The following is an 11,240-nucleotide window of genomic DNA, read 5'->3' as shown; positions in this document are numbered from 1 at the left end:
AAATGGAATACAGCCTTTCCCTGTCCAGCTCAAAACCAGCGAACTCTCTTCACATTCAGCACAGAGAGACTCTATCTCACTGTTACCTTGACTTTGGATATCCCAATCTAACCAACGCAGTTACAGACCTCCCCTGTCAGCAAAAGCAAGATGCCAGTGAGGTATGATGTGCCATAACACAAAGCAAACCAGTGCTGCCTTCTTTAGCGGACCAGAGATGCTAGAGAACAACTCATTTTTTTGTTATCTCCTACTTTATTTCACACATTTCTTAGAAGAAAAAGGACATGCTCCATAGTGAATAAGCAGAGCAGGAAGGTAGCAGCACTAGCTCAGCAGCTAAAGCCATTCCCTGCAGCTCAGCAGCTGACAGCATCTGCCACAACAGGACTAGGAACACGATTAAAGATGCTCTCTACCAGTGCAGCAACCAAGGCTTCTCAAGCTTCTAGATACTGGGGGACTGGTGAGTTCTCTCTACGTTGTGCACTAAGCTAATGCTAAATGGGCGCAACACAGAACAGTACTTGGCACGGCAGACCTGAAGAACGGGGGCAGAGCTGTGCCACTTTGCCTGAGCTCAGCATGGAGCTGGTGAAATCTGCTCCAGTCCTGTCAGTTGGCCCCGACAGTGATCAGAGTTAGCTCTAGAGCCAGGAGTCACAGGTGCAGTACCACAACACTACTTAAGGCTGCAATTTAACCTCCTTAGCCTGTCCGAGAGAAATAACACAGTTCTGGGTGTCGAGTGCAGGTACTTTTTAAAATGCCCTCATTATCAGTTCTCATAGAAAGTCTCCATTCCTCGTGCTGACGAAAACTAAACAAACATTTCAACTTCCTTTAGCTCTGTCAGGGAAAAGGCAGTTTGAGAGTTGGTTTTGACTTTAAGAAAATGTTTAAAAAGAAGCAAGTATCACCTTCCATATTGCAGTCAGAGGCCAGTATTTCAGCTTCATTCATCAGATCAAATTCCTAGCGTGTACTTGGCTTTCACCAAAGGGCGTATATAAACAATAACGTATGGGAGGGTCTAACTGCACACAGCAAGGAAATTAAAACATTTCCTCGAATGGTGCTCCTAAAATACGCATAGATACATACATAAAACATGCGAACAGCCAGCGGAATTCGGAAATCCTTTTGGTAGAACAAAACGCACAGAGTTTTTCCCAAAGAAGGACACTGTACAGTGAGGAGTTAGGATTTATCTGTTTAGAGCTTATTTCACTGTAGAAATACTAACATAATTTCCTTCCCCGAAGCCTGTCTCGCTCTCTTTTCCAGTACAGATTGAAGAGGATCACTTTCCCACCACGCTTCACCCTGCTTTCCTTCTGTAAATTGGATTACAGTTTTCCTCCTTCTCTCAGGGATATGGTACTAATACTTTTTGATTTCTGTGAGCACAGCATGGGTTTGTTCCACTCTAGTAGCTGACCCATGCAAACCCATTTAGAAAACAGGTACTGCTGCCACTCCACAGTGCTTTTACTGAGAATGAAAAAGTTGTGCCTCTTGGTACAGCAGGGAAGCTGTGATGTGTCCACTAAGTAGTTTGCGAGCTCTGCTCACACTCTCCAGTAGGCCAGCCAGTCCAAGGTAAGAGCACTACTGCATTTAGACTGGAGGCCTCTCTAATTATGATCAAATAATCTTTGCAGTGAGAATGAGTGCTCTTAAGGTATGAGAACTGAGCTTACTGACACATTCCAGTACCTTAGGGGAGGAACTCTGTGGTGGAGTTAGCATCTCATTTAAAAGAAGTGAGAACTATTTCAGATAAGTTTTATGAACACAGGGTCACTATCCTGCTTCTCTACTCATCGAAATGGAGATTATTTTCATTTCTCTCTCATCCCCACACCAAACTACATGAGACATGTTTTGTAAGCAGCTCTTTATTTATTGTGCTTAACCGATACTCCTAATTGGAACAGGAATTTTCAGGCCCATACGTGATGTGGAGGATGAGGAGGGAAAACGTGTCTGCATTTACTGAAGGAGAGAGTAGTATGTAGATAGAAGACTTAAAGGGAAGTACTGCTAGCAGTACTATTAGTTAGCCATACAATATCAAGGTTAGCAGTCTGCCCTCCAGCTCCATAGGAGAGCATGAATTACTGGTGTCCTACTGTAACACAGCCTTCTGGTGAAATGCTTTCATAGAGGAATTATGTGGGAAGCTGGATAGCACAAGCGCTGTGTTTTCTGAAAAGGTTTGAAGCCCCAGCAGTAGCCTTCATACCTCTGGCAGAGGCATTTAAAGCAATCATAAAAGAAGGGTAGCAGCCTCCAAGTTCACACGTCCTTCTGTTTTCTGCGCTGAAAAACTTTTTAAAGTTTTGCTTTACGCAGTTTCTTTTCTGCATTAGGCCCATGATAATTGCCCATTTCTCTACCCCAAGCAATTAGCACCACTACTGCCAGTGGGGCATTGTTGCCCATAGTATGGTGGAGCCAATTATCTTCAGCTATAAAACAGGTTTGCACAAACATACCATTGTACTTCCTTTGTCACCTGCCCCATACTGTATTGCAGTTGCTTTTAAAGACACCCCAGCCCTTTTTTCTGAGCCACATGGCTGAGCACCACATGGATGCATTTGTTAGTTCTTGCACGCTTGGAAAGCTTAGTTTCACACCTTCCCATTCATTGATATTGCTTGAAGTGATGTATCACGAGGGTTTTCATACAAGAGCAGCAGCTTTAAGCTGAAGAGGTTTATTGTAATCATGCAGCAGTGTCTTTTATAAATTAAAAAATCCCCACACATTCTAATTTAAACCATTAGCATGGCCTGTGGTTAGATGACATTATGTTGCTAATGGATCCGCTGTGGAATATGACACCAGTTGTGCTGTCCACTGGGATTCACAGGCATATAATACACATGTTTATTTCAACTCTAAAAGGCTGTACTAATGGCTTCAGCACTTTTGTGTTAAGTAATCGACATTCTCCCCCTTTGGCAGTCAATGCATATGTAATGCAATCCATGTTTTCCTGGGATAATTGGTCTTTCTTTCCTCAATCAGAGGTATGATGAAATTCCAGACTAGATGTGTGTTAGAGACAAGTTATGTTTGCCTGTAGGCTGTCTCTAGTTGTCTTTGGTTTTCTATCTTTTAAAAGTCTTCTAGGTATTTTCAAAGTGGTTCTGCTTTTTACTGCTCATCTCCGCCCTTCCTACTGTTTTGCTTCAGGCTTGTGTTCATCAGGACTAAAATGAAAACTAATGCACTAAGATTTTTGTGAATATGCTGCTTCTTCTATAGCCCAACACTGGTCTAGTAGAGTCAATTCCAGCGGCTGGACTGGCATCTGAAATGGCTGAACTGTCAACAGGACAGATGCAATTGCTTAGCGAAAGGTGCTATCAATGAGTAATTATGCTATGCGGTCTTCTGTCTAGTATAAAGCTTGCTTATCTGTAAAGCACAAAAGCATTTCCTTTGGTTAACAGTATTCTAGCACCCAACTTTTCATCCGCATTAACAAAGAATGCTTGTCACCAAACCAACTCCAACCACCTCAAAAAAATGCTAGCACGCAAGGGACAAGCAAAAGCAGGTAGCCTTCCAGATACTGCATTCGGTATTAGGTGGCCTAGCAAAGAGAACACACTGTGGTAGCGGCAATTAGAGTTTGAATGTGAAGCAACTGATCAGATGAGAAATTATCAACACAGTCATGAGAGAAGATCTTATACTTTATTACTAGTTACATCTATTGTATTACAAGTATGCAATGCTGTGGCTGCTGGAGTGGCTACCGGGTGGTTTTAACCCCAGCACACAGGACTGTGATGCATTCCCATCTGCCGTGCTACCTGAATGAAAGAACCCCAAAGGGTGTATCCAAGTCTGAAACAGATCCAGAGAGTCATGGGCTTACTCCTAGCAGTCACTAACCATACATCCAACGGGTAGCAACCAATGAAAAAAAAGATTCTGGAGAAGAAAAAGTCCCTCTTGCTGTTCACTTTTTCTGTTGCAATCTTTCCAGGTTGATCACGGCTCTGTTTGAATCACAAGTAGCACCAAACCAATAAAGCACTTTGCTGTGCTGTTATGTGACCTTTCATACATACCCCAAAGCTAAGCTGTCCTGTGATCCACCCATGCAGTTGGGCACTGTGCTTGCAGTGAAATCCAGACACACCAAAGTTTGTCTGTTCGGATGAGGAAGTTCTTTAGAAACACAAATTTCAACTACCTGCATTGAAAACAGGCTAGAAGGTCTAAAGCTTTGTAAGAGGGCTTGAATTACCAGAAAACTGAGTTGAATGCTCACCTTCCTCTTTCCTTCCCTATACTGCATGAGTTCAGGTTGACCCCACTGCTTTGGCAGAGAACTTGATGATCCGAGTGTGCTGTTTCAGACACGTACTAATATTCAGAGGGAGAGCAAGTGAAATTCTGACCTTTAATGGAACGGTTTTATTATGGCTTTGACCTGACTTCCACTCTGATTCTGAACCAAAGCAATAACCAAGCTAAATTCAGGGGGAAAAATATTTAGCTTCAGATGAACAATATTAAATGCTATACTAAAGGAAAAACATTCCTTATTCTGCCTAAGGAACTCAAGACAACACAGCAAAGCATAATCCTGCAAACATATGGAACAGTATATATTTCACAGGGATCTGGAAATAAAAAAAGTGAAAAAATTAATCAGCTCTCTCCAATTTATATGCGTGCCACATGCAGAGAGTTAAAGCAAAGAAAAAAAAATAGAGGAGCACTTTCCCAGGGTGCACTGATATTCCATTAAAAAAAAACAAAAACACAACAAAAACCAATAACAAAAACCCAGAAAACCCACACACAAACAGAAAGCTCTTTCAAATGCCTCCTTCAGCAACAGGAACTTTCTTAAGTGTTGCACGTCACAGTAAACTGCGTATTGCCGTGTTCCTTGCCTGCCACTGCAGCATGTATGCCTACCAGGCAGCTAGAGTCTGAAAGTCACCAAGTGACTATTAAATTTCACAAAGGAGGTACAACTGTAACGCTATATTACTATTAATTAGATTTCAACCAAGATAACGATTACCAGGGATTTGTCAGATTTGTAAAATTGTAACTAGTATAATTTCAGTGTTATCTAGGGACCAGAGACAGACATCTCACATTACATTCAAGTTAACTAAACATAATTTATAAAAAGGTAAATCCTCAGCACAAAATGAAATAATTTCAATCAAAACTACACAATCTGATCAAATACATGGGGAGGCTGCTCCTTCTAGCTTGCATTTAATGAGAGGTTTCTAATTTGCATAGCTTTTTAGTAGGGAATGATGTGTCCAATTTAAAGTTCTCACATTTTATTTTTCTCTCTCAAGTACAAAGACGCTGCCACCTGCTTTGGAAGCGTCCAGCTGGCCAATCTGTGTGGACAGCGTCGTTATTAAATTGTCTTCTGCCTCTTGCTGGCACTGGACCTGACCAACTACAGCGCATGCTACTTCCTCAAAAGCGCTCAGCAACCAGAGCACCCACTCTGGACAGACAAGTGTAAAATAGCATCACTTCACAGTTTTAAGTTACAGTCATTCATTAGCTAGCCCAACAGCTGTAAACAAGATTCCCAGTCCTCTTTGGATCAGGTACACGCTGACAAGGTGACATTATAAAAGTGCAACACGTACAATCCACAGTCTTACAAGAACTATCTTCTATCCAGAGTCATCCAGCAATTTACAAGAGCAACAAAAGCAGAATATAAATGATTCTAAAATTCTCCCTGAATTAAGATGCCTCTGTGGAGCAGACCTGCTTACTTGCTATATGTGTATGTGTGCTTTCCAAGATTTCAAGTGACTGGAAACTGTGATGCAAGACCAAAAAAAAAAAAAATCACCATTAACAATTAAGTATCTTGACAGCACAACTATTGTAATAACATAGCTAACAGGAAACAGATTTTTATACTTCCTACTTAGTTGTTAGCATTGAAAAAAACCCATGACTTTTAGGTATCTCCACAGTAATTCCTGCATCATTAGTTATTCACAATATTACCTACTATCTATAAATGCACCTATCATGGTATATATGGGTTTAGAAGCAATATGTATTAAATTTCCTAACACATCTCCTTCAATAGACAAAAGAATCATGCACAGTGAAGGCTGGTTTGGGGGGCGGGGGTTTCCTTTCAGTTTTATATTATTATTTTAAATTCTAAAACAAAAGAAAGAACCAGCAATAGCAAAGTACATAGCTTTAATCAAAGCCATTCAAGAATCACAGAATCATAGAATGGTTTGGGTTGGAAGGGACCTTAAAGATCATCTAGTTACAACCCCCCTGCCATGGGCAGGGACACCTCCCACCAGACCAGGTTGCTCAAAGCCCCATCCAGCCTGGCCTTGAACACTTCCAGGGATGGGGCATCCACAACTTCCCTGGGCAACCTGTTCCAGTGCCTCACTACCCTCACAGTAAAGATTTTTTTCCTAATATCTAATCTAAATCTCCCTTCTTTCAGTTCAAAACTGCAACCCCTCATCCTATCACTAGAATCCGAAGTAAAGAGTCCCTCCCCAAAATGAGGTGGAAGGTTATAACACTAGTAAACATGTGCCAGCAGTTGGAATGGCATATGGTAAAAAATGCAGACTACATTCATAACCAGGATGGAGGAAAAAAATCTTTTGAGAATTACTTTTGTTGCATATTCATGCCCCAATAAATTGCTTTAATTGGCTAAAAGAATGAGGAGGCAATCAAGAATGAATATGTTGTGCTGAGTATGCACCTTAAGAATATCACTAATGTTTCAAAAACTGCATTCTGGTAGAAATCCACACCTACCCAAACACTTTTTTTCCTTTGTGTATTATTCAGGCAGTCACTGCTGACAGGACTGAAGAACTGTGTATGAAAGATACAGCTACTTTGCAACACAGTTGTCTGTTAAGTTGCCCATGATAATTCTTCCTGCTTACATCCATCTTCCCTCCCATGAATAACCATACTTAAAAACCCCCAAAAGACTAAAACACCATTTTCTCCTTAAGATAAATGTACATACACTGCTGTGGAAACAGACAAGGGATGTTTGAGAACATGAGTACCAAGTAAAGCCCAAGGCACCAGTTCATTATCCCACAAAGCCCAATCAACAGAGGCCATCTCAAAACTTCAGAACCCAACTACTAATTGTACACCTAAAATGGGATACGTTATTTGCAGCTTTTCTTAAAAAGGTTGCCAGGAGGAGAATCAACACTCTCTACGAATGCATGAAAAGGAAGCTGAAGATCTTGGAGATGCCAGGACATTAGATGCTCCTATCTTTAAGCGTCCATCTGCTTTTAACATTTAAGTACTAAGTATTTGACAAATTCCAATTCCTTTATAGGTTTTAGGCTAAACTCTGGCCCTTACCCTTCCACGTTGCTAGTTAGGGACATCCACTTAAGGGAACAGTGACCTTACTATTTGATCATGATGAATCTGAATATTACTTTAGAGAAAAGTATCTGCTTCTCGACTTGATAGAACTCAGCACTAGTTTTCTTAGCATGTTCAGATTATAGCTCTTCTACTTCACGGGCAAACAACACTTGCAATGAGAGCAACAATTCTGAGTTAGGACAAGACCACGTGAACCTTGGGGGGAATGGACAGTAAGGGAGAAAGCTTACCCTTTTTTTCAGGTCCTAGGGATGCTAGGTCTGTGCTAGTCCTAGGGATTTCCCTTCCTCCTTTTAATTATAGACTTTACTAATAAGCCACGTGTGTTTTTGAGCACTTGTTGATGAGTACAGATTAGATGGGGACATGGCTATTTCCCTTTGGTAATGTAGTGAATACTGAAGTAACAAGCTAGCCCAAGAAGCAATTTTCACCCAAACTTCCTTCTAATTACCATTCTCATTTAAAAACAATAAAAGGTGATTTCCCCTGACAAATGAAACAGTTTGTTGATATTCCTTTGAAGATCAATTTAAATTAAATTCACTGTATAATTCCAAATAACCCATCTACACACATACGCATAATTTACTTAACCATCAAGAGATTCAAGAAGCTTGCACTCAGTCGTCTTCTTATGGCAGTTCAAAGTGGTGTTTTTATTCCCCAGGATGAGCAGCAAGTAGCAGCCAGCAGTTCTCCCTTCCTCTTATTACTTTTACTCTTCCTCTTATTACTTGTTCATTTGCAGACACATGGAATGCAGTCCTGGCCCCAGTGAAGAAAAACAAACATATGGTTTGGGCATTTTACACGCCAAGCCTTCCACAGGTTCCTACATACTCCTCTGGAGGGATGGTGGTGAACAAAAGAGATCAGAGTTAAGGCGATCGAAACGCTCTGAGGGCAGAACAGACCCAGCTTTTGCAAAACATACTATCACTGGCAGGATCACTGACAAGATGATCTGCAAATGTTTATCTGGTTGTCTCCTCTGCTGGAGAGTCTTCTAGTTTTAGCTTCCATTAGCTCTATCAGTTGTACTGATGCTACAAGAAGCTCTCAGACTGCATCAAGGTTCCCTGCTATGACCCTATTTAACATTCGGATTAACAATCTGGAGAAAATGTCTGGAAAGGAGGAAACCAAATCTGTAAAAGCCAGTAATTTTCTTTTAGTGTAATTAGAACCAAGAGAAAGCTGCAAATGGCCTAAGAGAACAGCACTTGTAATTACAAACAAAATTATACCCAAAGGCAGAGATCAGCTGAACTCATTCATCGTAGCAAGGTCTAAATAATCAGTGCAGGTAAATAACCTGGCTATCATTACCAACAGGTTGAGCCGTGGTTCAAAATGTTTTACAATGCAGCCCAGGAGCCTCGCCAGAACCAAGCACCACAGCTCAGCTGAAGGCAGCAGTTCTGAAGTCATACCTGCCCATCAGAGGCACTCAAACTTCCAAAACACACTACTGACCCCCACTAAAGGCTGCAGGAGTATGGGCTTGGACACATTTGTGAGTATCATGGGCCTAACCGCACCTGTGACTATCAACAGACACATCTGTAATTCTCACTTAAAGTCCTAACTTGGCTGTTTTGAAAGTTGCAGTAACAGTGTAACAGAATAACAGTGGGTCATAGGCAATAGAGCATTCTTATTATAAAAAGCATCAAATGCCACATCCATCCTTCTAATATTCAGTTGCATTGGAATTAGCAGATGATCATCAGTCTCTCCCACTTGCTTTTCACATGCAAACTGAGTGTACACATAAGTGGCATCCTGGATACTGGGCAATGATAGGGACAGAAGTCTCCGATGCTGCAGACCAGTCCCTACCTTAAGCAACTCATCTGTGGCTGTGATATTCTGAAGAACAGTCTCCTTATACATATGTACTTCCACAAAGAATCCTGAAAATACAATCATTTGGCACCCAGATCTGCCCCTGCAGTTCTCTATGGCAGTAGCATAGTCCAGAGGTTGGTTTGTAGTATCTGCCCTATTTCAGCAAGCCAAGTACTCTTGTGAACGCCTTTATCTCCCCGTTTCCCTTTAACCAAAGTATGAACAGGTTACAGGCTATTGTTCTTTGAAAACTAAAATATGAATGCATCGTTTGGACAAGCAAGTAAACATAACATTCACTCTACGATATAAATCCACTAACGTCACTGGAAACACAGAAGAAATTCTGAACCCACGTGGTTTGGCTCATATCTACCAAACACACTGTACAGTACAATACTCTTCTAAACAAAGAAGCTGAGTCCTCCTTGAAATCTGTTACAAAGAGCAAATAACATTGCAGCTGAAATTATGACCTAAATAGGCACGTTATATTTCAAGACTCAAAAAGTCACTGTCCCTAGAGTCTCAATATTATGTCTGGAAATAATTCCAATATTTTACAATATAATTAAATTCATTGCTTGCCTAGCTTTTAAATGCTGGGCTGGGAAAAAGTGTGAACATGGGTAATGAAATTTGTGTAGTTACTATTGAACTTAGAGGATTTCTGGTCCTAGCTAAATTTGCAGAACCTACAGTCAAATAAATGGGAATGAAAACACACTGAATGTTAAAAAGGATATGTACAATGTCCTTGAAAACATCACAAGAGCCACATACCCGCCTCTGAATATTGTATCACATCAATCAGTATTACCCTGGCATAGAAGAGCCTATCACATTCCCTCACATCCCAAAATCTTTAGTGTCTTCAGTGGCAACAAAGAGCAGCAGAAGTTCAGCAACTAGTACTGCTACTGGCACTTGAATCATCAGGGAGAAACAATTATCTTTAGTGGAAGCATCAATGAGCATTGTATTTCCCACATGCACATCCCAGAGAAAAAGCCCATCAGGACCAAAGAATGAGAATTCAGAGATTCATGCTCATATTTTCATAGAAGACCTGTCTTTAGTTTGCAAGATATGTTAGTGATGTTTGGCTACCAAAGCTTAGCAGGTAGGAGGATATAAATGAGGCAGCCCTATAGCAGGACCTCAGTGATAAAATTAAGAATTGCAATCACAGATTTTAAAAGATATTTGTTTTAAATAACTTGGACAGCGGTGAAGAGACTATTACTTGAGAAACAGCCATATCCAGTAAGAGCAAAGGTCTGTCTTAAGCAGCAGCCCGTGCACTGTGTGGTGTGGCATATCATAGAATCATAGAATGTTTTAGGTTGGAAGGGACCTTAAAGATCATGTAGTTCCAACCCCCCTGCCATGGGCAGGGACACCTCCCACCGGACCAGGTTATTCAAAGTCCCTTCCAGCCTGGCCTTGAACACCTCCAGGGATGGGATATCCACAACTTCTCTGGGCAACCTGTTCCAGTGTCTCACCACCCTCAGAGTAAAGGATTTCTTCCTAATATCTAATCTAAATCTCCTCTCTTTCAGTTTAAAACCGTTACCCCTCGTCCCATCTCTACACTCCCTGATAAAGAGTCCCTCCCCATCTCTCCTGTAAGCCCCCTTTAGGTACTGGAAAGGGCTATAATGTCTCCCTGAAGCCTTCTCTTCTTCAGACTGAACAACCTCAACTCTCTCAGCTTGTCTTCATAGGAGAGGTGTTCCATGCTCTGATCATCTTCGTGGCCCTCCTCTGGATTCGCTCCAACAGGTTCATGTCCTTCTTATGTTGGAGGCCCCAGAGCTGGACACTGTACTGCAAGTGGGGTCTCATGAGAACAGAGAAGAGGGAGAGAATCAACTCCCTGGACCTGCTGGCCACCCTTCTTTTGATGCAGCCCAAGATACCATTGGCTTTCTGGCTGCAAGCACATA

This window comes from Larus michahellis, chromosome 5, assembly GCF_964199755.1.
Source record: "Larus michahellis chromosome 5, bLarMic1.1, whole genome shotgun sequence".
Lineage (NCBI taxonomy): Eukaryota > Metazoa > Chordata > Aves > Charadriiformes > Laridae > Larus > Larus michahellis.
This window is presented reverse-complemented; position numbering follows the sequence as displayed.